Below are 20,580 nucleotides of genomic sequence, written 5' to 3' on the forward strand. Positions count from 1 at the left end.
GGATAAAAGACAGTATTTAATATAAAACTGTACACAATTCTGAACCTGGTGTTTTGACTCCACTTCACTCATGCTGATATCTGGGGCCAGATAATACTGTTTGAATCCTGTTCCTATCATTGATTTTAAGTTGTCAAATCCCTTCAACATTTATTGTCAATGTATTAATTGAAGAGGCTTTAACAGAGCCATCAGGAGACTGCACTATTATTACCCACAATGGCAACACAATCTGACTACCGTGGTGCCATTCTGTAACTTGCAAATTTGTAGCTGCCTTTGTCTTATCTTTGTAACGTCACTGCCATTGGTGATCATTCTCTAAGGGTGCACTTCCAGTGGTTTACTAGGACATTAGTATGCATTTACCATGTGCTTGTTAAACTTTTTTCAGCAATGAAGACTATGTGCATGTGTTGGGGCCTGTGCAGTGTATGCAACAGGAAACTCAATTTACAAACACTGTCCAATGCCCATCCCACTCAACACTATATATACAGTCTCACTATAAAAGTGTAAAAGCCCAATTATTACTCCATGTACAGTACACCCCACATGCTTAGGATAATGACACCTTTTTTATGTTTAAGCTCTGTTACTAATACAGCAGTTGATAGAATGCCTACCCATTTACTGTTGTGAATTTCTCCCAGGTTTGGATGCACTTGAGTACCATTTTAACCATGGGTTCAGTTCACATGCAGGGAGGGTGTATGAGGTGAAGTGGGTGGAAGATGCAAGTCTCTTTCGTGGTTTGAGCTGCAGCCTTGATGTGGTGCTCAAGAGACTGCATTTTAAAAAGACGATTCTCTTTGTCTCCATTATTCTTGGAGGACTACATGTTTGTAGCTGTAACTAACTAGAAGACATTTCTTATCATGAATTGAACTACATGAACAAGCCTTTTCCTGAGCACTTTTTGCATCATCAGAAGCAATGGGGAGGGCTGATACTATTCAAAAAGGTCCCACCCTCTTAAAGTTACCTTAAAAAGGTTTGAATAGCCTTGGGTTATGTACAGTCGTTTTAACTAACAACACTGCCATGTTGCTCCTGGCAATTGCACACCAGCAACATTCATCTCTAGTGGCTATTGACCTACACACAGCAGGAGATTGCTGTTAACAGTCTATTATGTAACTTCCAGCAATTACCTAATGCTGCATCTTTTGATGCATGGACTAAGATTAGCTACAGATCATCAGATGGGCATCATCTTTTGGTGATCTGTACACTAGCCCACAATCAAAGGTGTCTCCACAGACATGCCTAACTGTCATATGGATTTATTAACAAAACATCTGCAAGCTACATAACCAGGTGTCGCATTTGAACATATTGTGAAAGCTCTGTCAGTGTTCCTATTTTTCTGTCACCTCTGAGCGCACTTCAACATCATTAAGGTATGTCTTAAACAGAACCGTGAGGAGAGGAAAGGATGGAATACAAATGAATAAACCTACCAGAAGAAGCGGAATGCTGAATCTATCCAAGCCCAGTTGAGAGTCATGTGTGTATCTATAGTGCAGCATGTGGAAGAAACAAATAGAGACACTTTATCTCAACTCTTATAATCTCACCCACCTTGCATTCTGTGGTAACTCATAAACTTGCAGCCCTGATCTTGTAAAATAGTGGGCTGTCTGTCTTTACTGTTGCATTTGCTGCATATTCTACATTATGGTAGTACATGTGCTTGTATAAATAGCCCAGGTTAAATTACTAACCCCCCCCTTAAAGGAGCACAATCCTTCCCTTTTCCATGACTTTGTTTGCAAAACCGCTGCAGTTAATATGCCCCCCCACTCCTGTAAGCCTGTACCGCAAGAAAAGACTTTTGGGAAAACAACTATTGCAGACAACCAGTCTAGACTGCACAATGAATATATACATTGTAATATATTTAGATATGTGGGTAACTGTAAACTTATCCAAAGTGTATAACTTATGGGTAATTATGACTTATGGTGAAATTGTTACTACTTTGAAGTAAGGCTTTTTTTTGCGTGTTTTATGCTTGTTCTATCAAGTATGGCTTTCATGTGATTCATTTTGCCTTTGCTTGTTTTTAATGTAGCCTTGGTGCAACTTCCACACAATTAGAGTAAAGGGAATACCCTTTACACAAGAGGCCAATGGCAATGCTTAACAGTTTTAACCCAGAGAAAAGAGCCAGTAACCAAAAAGACACACAAATTGTAGATAAGTCCTCTCCCCCCACATATGTGTTAGAACTAAATATCTACATTTTCAATTCCTCAACCTGTTAGTTGTTCTGGGGTGTTTTAATACACACATATAATATATGTGTAGTAGCAGTATGCCAATGCTAAAACCAATTTAAGTTGCCTGTAGCACATTGTACACAGATGCTGGCGTGTCAGATGGCCACGTTGGCCCTTCATGTCTGGGTTTGGCCAGGCTTGCTTTAAGCAGTGTATGACACCTGAGCCCATGTGTGGCTGTTTAGCAATTACATCTGAGCTGCTTTAAAACTGTGTAGTCTAGACAACTAGAAGTTAACCAAACATTAAAACAGAGGTGTATTTATGTTATTGTCTCATCTGTGAATGGTGATACAGCCTTCCCGCCAGAAACAAATGCCTCAATGCAGAAAATATTTGTCTGAGCCCATGACAAATATACCGTAATCATTCTTTGCCAGAACCGCAACTTTTCTGTCACACATTGCATCTACATTCTCTAAGTATGTCGTTTTAAATATAAAAAATAGGACCAAACCTGGCATTTTACTAACTTATAAAGACAAAAATACTAGTACAGTAACACAGTTACAGAAGTTCGTCACAGAGTTTCTTTCTTTTAAGGATTTAAACAGTGGTGTTATTTAGACCCGCCACCATTTAATAGACCCCTCGTGCTTTAACACTGAGAACAGTAAATCAGAACGAGAGCACACATTCACTGTGAATGAGACCTTGTCTCAGTGAATAACAGTCCGGTTTACTGTAAAGAAGCCCATTCAGTACCGTGCCATGAGCAATACATTGTTTTTGTTCTGAGGACTGGGGGTCTGCTCAACTAAAGCCAATGGTTAGGTCATTGAAATGAGATCCTTTGTTAGGTTATGAAAGCAAACACCAGCATGCCGGTCTCTGTAGAACATACATCATTTAAATGGTGGCTATAATAAGATCCTCCGCTATTTAAATGAATAGACACACACTAGAAGCTTTACTTGTGTACAAGGGTTAGCCAACAAAAATTGGAAACACTTGCAATATATCGTACAGACGTTTGTGTAAATGGGTTCTCTCACACATTCATTTGGTATGTTAGGAGACAAAGGGCGTGTTGCCCTTTAATAAATTAATTATCACTACGAAGTTGCATTTCTGAGTTGCATTTCTAGGTTTTTTTGTTGGGAACAGAAACGAGCTGTTAAATGCAGCTGTTGCTCCGTAATAAGGCCTTATGAGAAACACCTTTGTTTGATTAAAAGAAAGCCACAATAGCTTCAGTCCGAGTGGGGGTCTCGCGTTCTCATATTGATGTCAGTCGTTTGGTAACAGTCGAGTGAAACAATGAGCTCACCGTCTCATTCGTTCAGTAATTGGAGAATGTAGGTCATTTCAGTTCAGGCCTGAGTCAGCCTGACATATCCTGTGGCTTTCAGTTCTTGCGCATTCAGCAGGTTTGCAGAGCCTCTACCAGGGAGCAAGGGAAAAGGGTTTCCCAGCCCATAGACACAGAAACATCAGTATGAAGGTGGAGTGCTATTTCTTTCTAACCAAACAGCACATCATGGAGTGTACATTTACACTTTAGAGTAAAAAGCTTTGGAAGCAAACCCCAGTGTTAATGGATTCAAATAGGGTTTAATTATGCATATCCTGGGCTTAGGATTTGCATGGCTACTTAGTTTCATAAGCATCACAGCTGTGTCATGTGGAGGAGGGGACTGCAGACCCACTAAATATTGTAAACAGATGCACAGTAATATAAGTGTTTATAATTGTTTATATTCATGTTTTAGAAAATAAAACACAGCTATAGTTGAAGATAGATACAAAAATAAGTAATGTAGAATCGTCTTGTTTTAAAGTAAAGGCACTACAACAGCGTTTGCCCTTTTGGCTTGTCATTATAGCAGCATTGTGTCAAATTGATGAATAATTTATGAACTGTTATATTATAAAATATATAATAAAATGTTCCTTCTGCCTTAACATGTAATGCTAAATGGCAGGCCATTCAGTAGCAAATGCATGCCTTTGTATGAGTGATATGAGTGTGAGAAATTTTAATTTTTGTTTCCTGTTTGTGTGGGCTAGTTTCTGTTGTTATTCACGCATCATTACTTCAATAAATCACTGTACCTTGATGATATTCACAATAATCATTGTAGTATTGCAGGTTACCTCATATACAGTAATGCCCAACCATTGTAGATAACATACTACATGAAGCTTCTAGTAGTGCAGAGGGTGGGGTAAGAGGGCAGCCAAATGTATCACATTTGCTGTCTTCTTAGTAATTATGCCTGGATAACTGGAACTCTGTCTGGAGACCTTGAGGCTCAGTACAGGGTAATGATTTTCCTAATGCTGGAAGTACACCGGTGTGCAGTACCTGGAGTGCTGGCAGCATAAACAACTGGGCAGGTATCTGGAAAATGTATTACATTGTCATAATCATGTTTTCTTTGGGGTTCCACCTGTTAACACTAACATTTTTTTCAACCGTCACTCAATATGTGTTATTTATATCATTTTCTGGGGATATGTTTGCCTTTTTAGTGGTATTAGTTTCTAATACCACATTTTTTTTAATTGTATTTTCATTTTCAAAAGTTTAAACTATAACATATTGGGAAATGTTCATACCATTTTTTTATCATGTTGATTTTATAAATAATGTATTTGTGTATAAGAACGACCTTGTACAGCATTAAATTGTATTTGGAAAAGAAGTAATATTCAATTGAAATAAAGTGGACTACACGATACACTAAGGCTGCTGCAGCACCTATATTTGGCTTGCATATTGTTGGCAATGGTCTAAACATTTTTTTTTTTAAATTATTTTGCTATTGGTAGGGTGAAAGGGTTTCTCAGTGCCTTGTTTTCTTCGATAACCAATCTCATGAGAATCTGTAGATGGCAGTTGAGCCCCTGCGTGTTGGAGTCTGGAATTCTCAAAATAGAACAGCGAGTTCCTTGGGAGTTGGTGCTACTAAACCGAGCCAAGATTAGAAAAACCACAAGGCTTGAGCTGGAACTTCATTTGCATAATGTTTTTTACACCCAGCATCCTGACATAACCTTTCCAGGCTGTAAACAGCATTAATAAGTTCAAGGCTCATGCTCTCCTCCCGGAGGCTCAAACCTAAAAGCTAATTGGTTGCAAATGCTTATTTTCTTTGTTGGCATCCAGTTAGCTCCCTTGCATGCAGAATGGTACTTTTTAATTATGGTCTTGAGGTTGTTTTATAGCTAAGACTTTTATATGGTAATAAAATATATTTTACTTGTAGTCTAAAGACCAGTTTATTTATTTTATTCTTTTCACCTGGTAGGCTATTCCATGCATTCATAACTGACAGTGTAAAAAGTGCTTCCTACCTTCCGAAATTTTATTTGGTTTACATTTATGCCCTGTCTAGGTCATACTGTGGCCTGTGTGCACCTGATGGCTATTCTATGGTTTGCTTAAGTAAGTAAAACCTGGAAATGCTCAAACTTCTGAATTCCACGAATGATCTTTTTCAATCTCTGTATGCAAAAAAGACTGGGTATGTGAGAAGCAAAGTATAAAATGGTTTAGGTTGTAAACTTTATGGTCACATCCCTTTTTGAAGTTCGATCAAACCAAACCATCACAAAGCTGCTGAACTCTATAGCACCTTCCACAATGGCATGACTGGGACGACCTGCAGACTCAGCATTTACAGTCTGTTCCACTTCTGCTTTGAGAACCTGTGCAAATGAGACAGACGACCTCCAGTGTGGCTGCATGCAAACAGCTTCATTATGTTGTGTCCTGTTTCAGTAGCATGCAGATTGTAGCAGGTTTGGGTGTAAAGTTACCAGACATCTTTGTCTGATCTTCCACATTAGATGAGCACCTCTGCTGTGAACAGCCTTTTGTCTCAGGCTGCTGAAAATGGGACCATAATACCGCAAACGAACGTGCAGCCTCGGATAAGCCAGTGCCTCGCTGCTAATCATTTCTGATTTTTTGAGATTAACAGTTGTGATTCCACCCTAATGTGCTCATCAGCTCCATTATGAGTTAATCTAACCCTCACTAAAAAATCAGCCTCCACTATTTCAATGACAAAAAGGAAAACTTTTAATCAGAAACGGTACATTTAGAAAACACTAGAACACTTGGACAAAGGCTATAATATCTGTTTTACAGTCTGCCTAGACTTGGAGGAATATTTTCAATGTACTGCCTTGTGCAAAATCCCTCCCCCACCTCCCACACACACATTCTATACAATCAAAGGAAGAAAAATGTTGTACGTTGATTCATAGATACAGATGGGCATGTTTTGAATTTAATTCAGTGTTGAAATCAGATTAAGCTTTGTTATAGTAAATAAAATAGAAAAAACTATGAGCACGTCCACACACAAAAACACACTCCTTCGATTTCAGCCATGAACGCTTAAATACAGACAACTCAATTGCAGATGCACCAAGTAAAACACAGCAGGGGTTTAATCAATTTATGGACAGGGTTTTGATAAACTAAAAAAAGCCTGCTATAACATTGTCAATAGGGTGTAGGACTCTCATGGGCAACCAACGTTATTCGGCTTGACTTTTTATATTTCTATTGTGACTGCAACAGGCATGAAGGGCTTAAATATATGATCAAATACAGCATGCTTGGAATTTTATTTGCATAATAAAGTAATCAGGCATGTGAGGGACAGCCAATTTGCACAAGGCCTGTAATAAAGAATAATTGGTTTATGGCGTCTTCAGTGATTTTATAACATTTACAAAGATTTAAATGAAATGGCCCCCTGAAGCGCTTCCCCAGTGGCCCACGTAATGCTGTGCTCTCCTCGTGTACACAGAACTTGTGTCCCCCTGCCCAGCAGCCTTAGGACGGTGCTTAAACAGGAATTTCTAGGCAACCAGTCTTTTTAAGACCCCAGCAGAACAATGCTGAGGTCTGCAGGGTTTAAATTACAACAGGCAGGAAAAGAGAGATCAGCAGCTTTGTGAGTTAGCCTTTAGGAAGTCCCATACTGCAGCCCTGGGATTCAGAAAAAGGGATAGTAATGGGATACACATTGAGATATACTGTGCTTACTCTTATTCAGTGCCTCATACATTTATGGAGCTGTGCTCATCTCGGTTGTCTAACATTGTGATTTACTTTAATGAGCTAAATGAATGGGTTGGCCAACCTAGATTTACAGTGACTACTGGGACTGTAGAGAAGAAAGAGGATATTATGTAACGGTATCTGTTTCAGCGAATCAAGTATAACCCCCCAAACAGGACACTCATGCAGCCAACAGCACTGAAGAAAATGCTGAACAGTATAACTATGGTAGTAAAACTATGGTAACAAAATACTATAACATATAGTGGGTTCAGATAACTACTGTACATTTACGAAGGAGTGGATCTTTTAAATGAAAACCCCTATAAGGATATTGTGGTTTTCATTTACATTTAAATACCCTTTTGAGTGTATTTTTAAACTGGATTCATAAGCATGTAATTTGTGAACGAGGCCTTTTCATTGTATCAAACTGTGGGGCAATATTCCAAGGACTAAAGATGTTTTAAAATAATATGAGTGGATATTGAAGCAAAGTGAGTCCTGATTGTTGATTACATGTTTAAAGACATTCCACACAAGCAATGATGAAAATGTATAACATACAAAATAAAGCTGAGCCAAAATTGAAGTGTAGCTCTTTTGGCCCTGCCTCCATCTATGCTCAACAATCTCTATAAGTTATCTACATTTCTGGAGCTTAATATAAACAAACATTCTCTGAGACTGGTTGTTTTGTCTTTTTTTTTTTCTCAGTAAAAAACTTTTTTTGTTGTTTTAATTTAATCCATACTGGAGTATTTTCCATTTAAGAAGTCTTTTATTTAAAAAAAAAAAAAAAAAAAGAAGAAAAAAAAAAACCTTTATTCATATTCCTCATAATCGCATAGTCCCACTAACTCCTTGGTTTTACCAGTTTTACATCCCGCTATAAAGTATGGTAACTCTCACCACATCCCAATCTGCTTGCTACAGAGGCAAGCTCTGCCTAACCTTTATTCCAAAGACAAGGTGCTTCCACACTATTAATCTTACACAATTCTTGCTGTCTTCTATTTGGCATTCCTATGCAGCCACACTTTAGTCCTTCTTGCAACTTATTTAGCAACAAATAATTCAATAAACTGTATCATCAGTCAGAGTGTGCAGCAGAGTACAAGAAAAGCAAGGCCCAGGAGGAGCTCTGTTGTCTGTGGTGGAACACCAGGGTGTGATTTGATGGGGGGGATGGGGGGGATGGGGGGGGATTTCCCTGGCTCTGCTTTTTTTTATCCCTGGGACTGCACTTCTTTGGGAAATTTGAAGCCCATTTAAAATTATAAATGTATGCTTCATCATTTTTACGCAAACTGACTTAAAAAAAATCTCAGTCTTAGCACTTGAGATCCGTAAGATCAGTAGCACATTGTATGAACATGATTTACAAAATGGAGTTTGGTTTCACTGGAGCCGGATGGTAAAGTTCGGCTGTATAAAGTGGATCAGGCTCGGATTCCACTCACCCGTCATTGTCATCCCACAGTAGTGCTGTATGCACCGTAGCAAGGCAAATTAACCAATGAAAATCAACAGCTGGTGTATTTCAAACTGTTATTTTTTATTATCATCGGAAATGCATACTATTACTAAAGAAAAAATAAATGAAGACAGAACACTAAAAATGCTTTGTAGCGTTTATTAAACAGCCCCAGAGCCAAAGACTGGAACTTTTACCCACCTAATTACCCACGAGTCACCCGCTGAGCAGAGTGGAGAAAAAAGGCCAAGATTAACAGTTAACTTCTGTAGATTAAGCTGTTAAAATACGTATGCTGTATTATGTTCCATTTATTGTTGTTACACTCTGTGTAGTTATCAATGAGGTTATGTGCAACAGTGCAAGTATTTGTCATGAGTGTGTTTTAACATTATTTTAGTTGCTGTAACGTAGGTATTTTTTGTCATTGACTTTTGGTACTGTATCCAAAATAATAATAACTGTATTTACCCTGCATGATGGCAGATTTTGGCAAATGTGTGGTTCCTACAGATGTTTCATCAGTTGGTTCAGTTTAAATTGTGTACTACAGATGTATCAAGGCTTGCCCTGATGTTTTGAAGGCCACATGTACACTGTGTTTACACTTACAAGTTTGGGTCACAGATTGCTTTGCCATCGCTAGCAGTAAAGGTTCTTATCGGATTCAACACCTGTTCACACTTAGTGTGCATGTTTTCAGCACAAGCAAGGGAGTGGAAATGCTTTCACTGGTTCGGTACACAACCATGAACCGAATCACCTCAAACGTTAGTAATACAAATTTCTATTCCTTTATACATACCTCTATTATGGTACGATATATCAAGTATCACGATTCATTGTGTATCACCCCTACTTATATTTAATAATAATGTGATTGTTTAAAGTTGAGCTAGATGTCCAGAGGCAATTCATTAAAAATAAAAAATAAAACACATTCTTAATGGTGCCTGACATGGAGGAAACCCCCCTGCCACTAATGTAACATTTCACAGAACACAGAGCTGCAACATGCACACTGGTGGAATAAGCTTTTTTAAATAGGGCCCAAAAACCTGTACAGGCCTGTGACAGGGTACACCTGTGCATATTTTGTATGTGTTGTATTATGATTTAAATGTATTGTTTAGTGTTTAAAAACATGTTGTATTGTTTTACAGTATGGATGGGGTTAAAATCCCCCATCCAGTTAAAACTTGTGCGTAATGTGACCATCTCCCAATGAATCAAGTAATTACCAATTAGGAGATGGCCACATATATAAAAATGAAGCAGCCACTCCTGTTGGGTGAATGACAGTTGGAGAGTTTGAAGAAAGGAGATGGAGAGACAGTAAGCGTTATAAAACTAAAAACAATTGCTATTTGTGCTGGCTTTACACCAGCATGATACTTGTTATAATTATTGTCTTGGCTTACGTGCCTTTTTTTTTAATGAAAAGTTTTTTTGTTTTGTTTTACTTAATAAATACGAGCTCATTAGCGACTCGCCCCCCGCAGGCCTTGTGTGTGCTTGTATTTCCTAGTCTGTAACGTCCCCACCAAGCCGTCCTGTTCACAAAGCCCCGTTAAACTGACTGAGACGAAATATGGAAAACTGTCAGTGAATGCTTACTTTGTATTACTGTTGGGGAACTGGAACGACAGACAAACCCGTAGATACTTTTTACAGAAAATACAGGCATTTTCTAAAGATGAGGGTAATAATCAGTACTGCCCTCTTGGTAAAAAATGTCAATAACACTAGTCTTGGTCTATAAAAAAAACAGGAACTGGAGCGGTTCTAGCATTTTGAGTCGTACAGCCTTCATTTGTCTGTCTATGCAGATAAAGATCAAATAGAGACACAAGAATCATACAGGCCTTCTGTATTGGAGGTAAATTGAGTAACTTTATGCCCCAACCATGACTGTTTTTCCTAGGGCTAACACCCCCTGTCCCCTTTCTAGAAATAAATAGGTGTCTAAATCAACAATGTGAATGACATTCCAACGGGTTCATGCAGTTTCATGCCCATAAGGAGTGTTAAATGTGTTACGGGGTAGAAAAAATGAATGGCCTTGGAATATCAACTTTACCATAGAAGATTGGCACAACCAGTTATTTTTTGTTCCTAGCTTTAGAAACCTGAACTTCCTCCCGACCCTTCAGAAACCCTTAACAATACAGAGTTCTAAAGAAAAATAATTAAAACATTGAATCGCTTGATTCCGTACAAGACGCACAGTATTTTGAACTAAGCTTTTCATACTCGCTGTTGTTACACAAAAGGAATATGAAGTGCCTCCCACACAGTTAGAAAAAGTAAAACCACACAAATATCACTAGTTGACAAGAAGCTAACGTCAAGTTTCATATTCTTAAACCTTTCCTATACTGTTAAAATACATCCCTGTATTTTTAATCTTCATAAAATTATAAAAGAAAAAATTACAATTACTGTATTCCACCTCTGGATGTAAATCATGGTAAACCACTTTTTCATGATATGGACAACTGTAATGTGTTATTCACTATACTATAAATTAATATGTTGTCTGGAGGGTGCCTCTTCCGGTAAAAGATCTCGAGCACTTTGGGTGTGAGGAACGCATAGTGAAGCTGTCCGGTTCCTGTCTGTCTGATTTACAGTATCTATATATGACTATATACAAGATAGCCTTGTAAATGTCATTATAAAACACTCATGAGAAGGAGCATATTAATGTTCAGGATTTGCCAAAATCCCAGTACATCTTCTCCTGTGTACAGATGTCATCCGGTGCATTGAATTTACGGCACAATTCTAAGTTTAAAAAAAAAATTAGATGACTTCTCTTAATAGACAGCCTGTGCACAACACACAAACTTTTATATTACAAGGATTTTCTGTGTCCCAGTTTATAAAGGCAAAGACGCTAGAAATTTGACATGATTTGTTCTCCTGTTCTTGAGTTTGTCCAGCACCCTGAGATTAACGCTTCTGTGAAAGGAGATCAGTAAACATCTTTATAATGCAGGCTCTCCCAACAGTACAGTTCCCTCATAGCATTGTGCACTGAATGAGTTGTAGCTGTTATCTTATGCTGTTATCTTAACTCCAAATTTATACCCGATCCACACAACCTAAATAATGGCTTCAGCGCAAGTGATTGCCATTCACTTCCTTAACAATCTATTTAGTGAAATTGGGAATCTATTACATTTGGTCAATTAATTACACATCATCATCCTTAGAAATATTAGCACAGTAATATGTTGTAAAGGTTTAAAGTATTCAGAACAAATCAATGACAGATAAATCAATGATAGACAAGTCAGGAAGGAGGGACATTGCCCAACTGCACTGGGAAACGTATTTCTTTTTTTTTTTTTTAATGGGAAAGGGGTGAAGTCAAAGTGAATTGAGTAAGCATTTCCACTGTTTTTCCAGTGTTTATTGGCTATACACCGAGTTCATTTGTATCATTTATTGATTTAAAATTGAAAATCAGAAGCCCTAATTATATAGCAATTGCTGCAACAACGATGCTCTCTGTTTTTCATATTCTGTATATAAAATATGAATGTTACCGTGGAAACGTATTTTGTCTGTTTTCAGGACCCCATTCCCCGGAGGGCATATCTAGGTAATAGCGGGGCAGCTGGAAACAGGTTACAACAACCCTAACACAGTGTGCAATACAGTATAAAGTTACAGGAAGCTTCGAGTTTGCTCTTTTGTTTATTCGGTTAGCAAAGAATGATCAGAAATCAAACAATTGGTACGTAAACTATAAAACACATATGGGTAAATGCTCATTACTATGGAAACACAGTTTGTGTTTTCAAACCAAACACAATATGTAGAACTGTTCACAATTATATAACAATATCCTACTAGACTACACTTCCTTGTGACCCTCCAGCAGCTTCCTGAGTTTATTTTGCAGCCACAACAAAGGGGGCCACTGGAACACAAAACGAAAGAACATCCACAGATACATTTATTTACATCTAAATCTCCTTGATATACCTCTTACACTACTGCCGTGGGGGGGGGGGGGGGGGGCCTACTGTCTTGTCAGTATTTGACCAATGTTTGTCCCTGACACGCATGTCAACAAATAACTCCATCAAATGAGAAAGATGGGCTTTCTTTTCTTGTCATACTGTTGTTTCCCAGACTGATACCCTTCAATCACAGTGGAACTACAGTGGCAATGTGAATGACTTTTAAGTAGCACAATGGATAATTACAAGTTGTGTGAATCAATTGCTGAATTGTTCCAAAGTAATATTTTCCCGTTTAGACATATCAGTAGTATGAACCTATACATACCAGTTGTACATGTTGTTATTATTGCCATTGCATGAGTACAATAGTTGTATCAAATCCATTGTATTGCCATTTCTGGTATTCATGTGGTCTGCTGATGGTTTTGCTAGGGTGCATAGCCAGGGTCATACATGTATCCAGTTATTTGTTTCAACTAGAATGACTTAAATCGAATAAACCAGTATCAGGGTCCCAATCTGTATATTTATTTAATTGATAACTATAAAATGTGGTTTGGAATGGCCCTAGATCAGGGTTTCCCAATCCTGGTCCTGGGGACCCACTGTGTCTTCTGGTTTTCATTCCAACTGAGTTCTCAATTACTTAATTGAACCCTTAATTGAATTATTTATTAGCTTTAATTTGACCTTTTTAATTGTTTTCAGCTCATAAACAGTTGGAGATTTCAAGTTAACTATACAGTTTTATAAGTAACTTGGCAACTTTTTAGGAGCCGAGAACAATTAAAAAGGTCTAATTAAGCACATTATTAGTTCAATTAAGGGTTTAATTAAGTAATTGAGAACTCGGTTGGAATGAAAACCAGAAGACACAGGGGGTCCCTAGAGAGCCAGAGTTGTGCACCCCAACTGTAAGAATTCTATAGGCCTCTTTCTGCATGCTTTTTTTGTTTTTTAAAAGATAATGGAACATGTTTGAGCACTCGTTGATATGAAAGATGAGTGGAGCATTTAAACTGTTGCAGATTCTTCACTGTGCTACTAATAGCGACCACAAAGCAAAACAAAACAATAGGTCTATGCAGAGACACCAAGTCATCCCCATACTCTGTGTCTGCACTCAGTATGGTTCTGCTGAGGTCAGGGCTTTGCATTCAGAAGGAGGCCCGTGATATGCAAACAAGCTTCCGTGAGAAGACCGTGTCGATGAGAACGTGGGTTGCCCTTCAATCCCACCAACCTGCAAGTGCCATATGTGATGGAATGTGGTTAAAACAAAGCTTTAGGCTCCCCAGACATGATGCCACGAGGGGATTCCTTCAAAAGTGCTTTGTTCAACAATGCCATTCAGTCAAACGAAATACTTATGATGGAGCAGTTTGAAGTTTTACTGGTATTTCTTTTACGTTTCTTTTTGCACTGCTCACAATCATTTCACTTTACCTCACCCTTCAAAGACCTCTTTGAAACAATGCAGACAAAGGCCACGTTGTGCCGTTTCAGGTAAACAGGAAGAGTTTCAGCTGCAGATCTCTAACATGCAGCTGTGTGTTTCTTTTCCATGTTGATGAATGGTTCAACCGAAATCAGATAACACCAGGAGCTGCTGTAAATGACCAGGATTATGAGCAATGCACGCATTAGGATGCTGGGAATAGACACAAGTAGGAATTTAAAAAGGGGTTTCTGAGTGGTGCTATTAGATATTATGCTGTTAAGATCATCCAAATGTATTCTTATTCAGGTGCTGTACAAAATAGGTTTGAAAGCTGTTAATTGTTTTGACAGAACTGTACTTTCCGAGGATTAAACTTGCTGCAAGTGTGCGCTGACTCGAGCAAATGAGCAGTGGTTTACTGTAGACACATAAATCATTGGCCAAGGCTGGAACAGATGTAGCTAGCTAATTGAGCAACGGTAGTAGCATTGATTTAGTTAATATCAATATCTTGTTTAGGGAGTTTTGCTAACTGAGTGCAGAATTAATTATCCAACGCATTTAAATCAAGATGCCAAAATTACTTTATTTTTTTATTTTTGGCACTTGTAAGCAAAATTCCCCTCTTACAGACTTGTTGTATTGCTCCTGCATAATTGTGTGTGTGTTTGGGTGGGGTGCACTGTATCAGTCCCCTGTGGAATCATATGATTCCACCATTTGTGAACTTCATGTTCTTATGTGTATGTGTCCAGGTGCTGAAGTTACACGTTACTTACTGTATCACCATTTGATAAACCAGTGATAATGCACTTATTTTCACACAATCTGGCATGTGTTTTTTGCATTGTTTACTGACCCACTGGCACTGAGCGAGAACATTTATGTAACTACTGTACCTGTAACATAACCACATCCCTTCAAGCCATATACTGTCTGGTTGCTAGCTAGTTAGGTTCACATGTCTGATAAGACTCTCATACAGGGTAATTAGGTCACTGTGTTCACCAAAATAAAGTAACAGTTGAAAGCTTCCTAATTACTTCTCTCGTTCCAAGAAAGGCAGCCTGGTGTGTTAACTCATGGCAGTGATTCAGAAAATCTCTTGCTTATCAACAGGGTGTGATGTCACAGTGAACACCAGAACTTGCCAGAAAGCAACAAGCAAAAAATAATTCTGACTAGAATTTGTCAATCACCCAAAGGCATCCTTCGTGTTTTTTCGAAGGAACAAGATGTACTTGATGCAGCCTATCCTTGGCATGCTCTCAACACTATGTTCTTTTTAAAAGCTGGAGTTCAAGGACTGTATTTAAGTACTGTGGTCACGTTGCCTACAAATGGAATACAATAAAAGTACATTTGTAAAGATTCAGCAAACATAACATTTGTTTGGACCTAGAGGCATTATATGGGAAATAAAAAAAAAAAAACTTTTTTCCTGCCTGAGAGCCCTGGTGTCTGTCTGTCAACAGGGGTGCAAAATCCTTAACACCTACCATAGCATTGTCAATGGGGTGTACTGTAAAGCCATTACAGCTAGGTCAAATGGTGCTAGTTTGACTGGAAAGTGTTTAAAATGCTCAGGCATGTTTCACAATCAATATCTATCTATCTATCTATCTATCTATCTATCTATCTATACACTGATTTATAGTTCAAATGTATACCGTAATGGTTCAAGAATGACATCTTTACATGCAAGTGGACTCTTTTAGATGCAGAATGTAGTATTCTGAATAAGGCAGGGTTTGAGTCTGCACAGCAAAGAGCCTCACTCCAATCTTCATTTAAACTTTACCAGCACAAAACACATAGGTTCAAGTTTGAAATGCATTTTGAAAATGTATGTTTCATTTCTCGTGTTGCTGCATACTACTTTTCGAGGTGAACAAAATTATTGCAGTTTATAAATTGGTTTCTGGGGGGTATTCTTCAGATTCAAATACTAGTATTCTCTCAATCAGACCTCTAAGATAAGGCTCAGTGAAGTTGATTGGTCTGGTCTAGTTCAGCACCAGATGTCATATGGGATCAAGTCTGGGTGATCAGTTTTGAGTAGCTGGTTTGCCTGATTTACTGTATAAATAGGTTACGCTGTATGTGCGAGAGGTCTAGTTCATTAACCCTATAAATGCTGTAAGTGAATTCACTTGAAGGGGAAACACATTTATCTTGCATGGATTATGCTCCATTCGTTAGCTATGCCATTTTTTTCTTTCCCTAATTCCATAGTTTGTGTGCAGCCCCTAATGCATCTCCTGTCATGAGTAAGGGCCATTGGTTCTCTCTTCCCAAATCCTACGTAGTATGTTTATAGTGACCGCTAAATATGCCTATAATGCAATCTTTACCCTAGACCAGGACCAACCACTGGCCAAAGGAATGTTGGTTTGACCTCCATTTCAGAGCTCCTGAAGTTGTGAGATGTGAACTAGCTATTCAAAAGCATATAAAGCATATAAAGATTTGCAGTGAAAACATAACAAAATCTGATTTGGGGATTGACAACGATTACATTTTGAGAGAAAGGAACTAAACTAGATTAAGCATGTTGCTTTGATTACAGTTCAAGCTTCCACGCAGCTTATAGGAACAAAACAAAAATCTTGCTGCTGACTTTTCAACTGAGCCATCTGGGTAATTGAAGCATTTAAAACAAAATACAAATCTGTATGTAACAAAACTGGGACTGGGATTTTAAAGTTATTGGGTAAATAAATAAGCAACAGGTGAAGTAACAAATATAACTGGATAAAGATAGCACTGGTAACCTTATTAACCTTATGAGGTCCTACATATCCATAAGTACATGTCTTGCAGAAAACAATATACAGAGCTGGAATTGAACTGTACTTGTCTGCCGTACAAAATAACGTTGGGCAAAAAAAAGCACAAAAAGGGTAGCCAGTTGTCATAGATTCAATTATAAACTCAAGATGAGGGGGCCCCATAACACAGGCTGTGTATTAATTGAGCTATTGAACACGGGATGATGTAAGTGTCTGTCAGAGGCTTGGTGCTGCAGAACTCATCAGGAGACAAATCCGTTAAGATCAGGGTGCAGACTTGGGTTGTCTAGACTTGCTTTGCCTAGTAATTATTATGGCTTTGTAGCCTAGCAGTAAGCGGGGGGAAGGGAGCTCCCTGTATGCAACGTTACATAAATAAGGGAGAGAGGGAGGCAGCTTAGATGCGGCTTTGTGTGGTTTGGTTCTTTCAAATAGGTGGGGGGTGCTGTCAGGGCATTAACTTTAAAAAACAACATCAGCACGCCTATGAACATTCGACGCACAGCTAACAACAGTTCTTCAAATGCTTAGATAATGGTGCTATCACAACAGAATCACTTGAAAGCATTTTGTCACAGTTTGAACACAGATTGTCCTATGAACTGGTTGTTACAAATGCTGGCTGTGTTAGTACAGCAAATTATATGTGCTTTGTGTTTAGTACATTGACAATACTGGTCTTAAGAATTCTGTTACACTAGGGTTGTGCTAAAGATATGTACCTTTCCCTTTGAAGAGTAGCATTGCTATAGCTAATAGCCGCACAATATCGAGTGGTTAGTGGAGGCACCCATACGTAATAATGTCACTTGCTATAAAATCCATAACTGCTGGATGAATTGTGAGGTGCATGGTACACTGGGTCAGAAAGACATTATGAACTAAGTAATGACCCACTAGAAATGATCATCTCCCAAAGTACTACATGTCACACTTGCCTACTATATCTTCAGAATTGCTTGCCGTAGTTTGATGAAGCTTTACATGGATATTTGAAAGCTTTATCTTGAGAATCTGGGTTTCCTAAAACTGGCCACATCTTAAGTGCAATTCTGTGCATGTCATGTGTGTAGGTCAGCTATTGATGTCTGTATGTTGGGGATATGTACAGTATGTTACTAGGCACACTTTGTCATGTCATTGGAATTAAATCATCAAGAGAACTTTAAAGGACATGGTTTTAGCCACAACATGTTTGCAAATGTAATACTGGTAACATACCTGACAGTTAATACTGTCCCTTATACTGTGCTGTATAGTGAGTCTCTTATTGTATAAGAGATGTCATCTCCTGCAGTTTGGATAAGAAGACTGCAAAGCGAACCAACTAAAAAAACTGTGAGAAATGTCACACCACAGATTAACTTCTTATAAATCACAAAGCCACTACTAGGGAACTGCTACAGTACAGTATTATGCCACGGTTGCTTGATTTCTCATATATCATTTATAATGGTCTAATAATGTTACGTCTCTTATGGTTCTTTTGAGCTAGAGGACTGCTGAGTGTATTGCAAGGAGAGACTTTGATTTACTAATCTCTGTTGAAGGTTATGGTGCTTCTGCAGTGTATTATCTCATTGGGGTGTGGTACTAGGTGGGCTGAACAATAGCTGGGTCTGGAACCATATCTGGGATATCACCGCTTTGATCACAAACCTTGTCCTATGAGCTGTTTGTGTGATTACCATCGCTGGCTCTGTTAGTAACATAACTGCACTAGTATATCCTGCAGCTCTTTTCATCGATTGTGAGCACTGCAGCAGCATTTTTTATTTTTATTTATTTTACTTTTCCATCAATGCTTCTGGCACTAAACCATGCCATTTATACATGAATGTTAGTAGTGCTGTAAGGACTGTCACTTTTAGCCTATGCAATAAGAATAGTTTTCCAAGCGGATTTGGGAAGTGAAGAATCACTAGAGGTCTATGTACTTTTTCTAACTGACCTCCTCCTGTTCAGATAACGCAATGTAAGGAATGTGCAGTGTACAGTACTGTACTGTTCTCCCTTTTAACTGCATTAAACCAATGGGCCCCTGTTCTGTTCTGTTCTGTTCTGTTTCCGCACTGTGTGTACCCAGGCTGATCGATCTTGTTTTCTAGGAGCTGTCTTATTGATTTAACCCCTTTTCCAATTTGTTAACGACAACTGCTGACGAGGAATGCCTCTCAGCAACCTGTGAATTTGTCGGCGTTCAGACTCTCGGATGCCTTCTACAAGTAACGATTTGCTGAAAGGAGCAACACACAGCTGTTACTTTGAGAGAGAACTGTGTGTTTGGACAGCATCTCTGCCAGTGAAGGATATTCGTGCTAGGTGTTTTTATAGTGTTTTTATTGCATTGTGCATGTTACAGGAGACATTTGACACACCTGTCTCCACGTTGTCAGGTGTAGGGCTGCCACCCTTCCTCATTGCGGTTGACTAACAGGTTGGTGCATGTTTATATATCGCAATACCAGGAATCCCACTTGCATAACAAATTAATCAATCAGTCATGCGAGGGAGGGACCGCCCATTTCACCAAAGTGTGTGCTACATATTGCAGGTAACCCCTGTTTTATGTCACACTGCCTAGGACACAAGATTCCTCCAATCAAACTAACAGTTCCTATGATGAGGTGAACTAGCTGTGCAGGGTGATTTATGGGATAGTAGAGTGTGGGTCTGTTTTACAGAATGAATTGGGATGAACTGATCTAGTGCTTTATAAATATCCTCACGGCTTTTCTTGCAGCCCAATCAAATTGAGATAACAATAACACTGCTATTGCTCCCTTAGTGACAGGCTCTTTATTGTACCACTACTTTACTGCTTGAACATACCTACTGTGTCTTTGCTCCCATCTACACCAGTTTAAAAGCTATGTATACCTCATCCTGATACATAAACTACTTGTTTATGTTAAAAAAAGCCTGTAACAATGCACAGTACAAAGGTTTGTACCGTTAAGTTAGAAACACCTTTAATATGTAGCACATACAAGTGCAAAAGGCAAAACCTGACACATGTTCTGAATATATATATAAAAGCTGCATTACCCTTCGTAAAATATAACCCTTTTTTGTTGACTTTCCGCTACTGCCTCCACCAGTGTTAGGTATTACTTCTCTTATTGTATCAGTAACACATGCGTTTCCCTGTTGCAAGATTCAGTCATGATAGGGAAGACGGCAGATTAAAGACTTTAGTAGGTGCTTGGTTGGCAGGTGATTGCCTATCAAGACCTACATACATTTAAAATGTAACAGCAGAACCTTCCCTTTTTAAAGTGTTTTTGAAGGCGTTGTTTCAGTTTTTAGTGCTGCATTTCATCATTCATCAGATGTATTACTGTAGTATGAAAAACGGGTTATTCTTACTGACAGTCAGCGGTATATCATTAAAGATTCTCTGCTACTAAAGGTATCAGGTGCAGCTCTTGTTAAACTCCAGGGCTGCCTCATGGTAACAGGGAACCTCTGCGCTGTCCTTGAACCGCTCACCTTGTCTGCACAATCAGCATTTCCCATGGGCTATTTATTCAACAGGCGATTTGCCATCATATTAAGCCTGCTGCAGTTGTGTGTGTACCATCT

At 38.6% G+C, this 20,580-nt stretch overlaps 1 protein-coding gene across 1 annotated transcript in view; it reads left to right on the forward strand.

Moving 5' to 3' along the window:
* The window catches only part of LOC117429668 (Krueppel-like factor 13), a 33,999-nt gene that overhangs the window by 2,154 nt on the left and 11,265 nt on the right, over window positions 1–20,580 (forward strand). The gene's annotated exons all lie outside the window — the stretch shown is intronic.

The sequence above is a fragment of the Acipenser ruthenus genome, chromosome 24, assembly GCF_902713425.1.
Source record: "Acipenser ruthenus chromosome 24, fAciRut3.2 maternal haplotype, whole genome shotgun sequence".
In the NCBI taxonomy this organism is placed as follows: Eukaryota; Metazoa; Chordata; class Actinopteri; order Acipenseriformes; family Acipenseridae; genus Acipenser; species Acipenser ruthenus.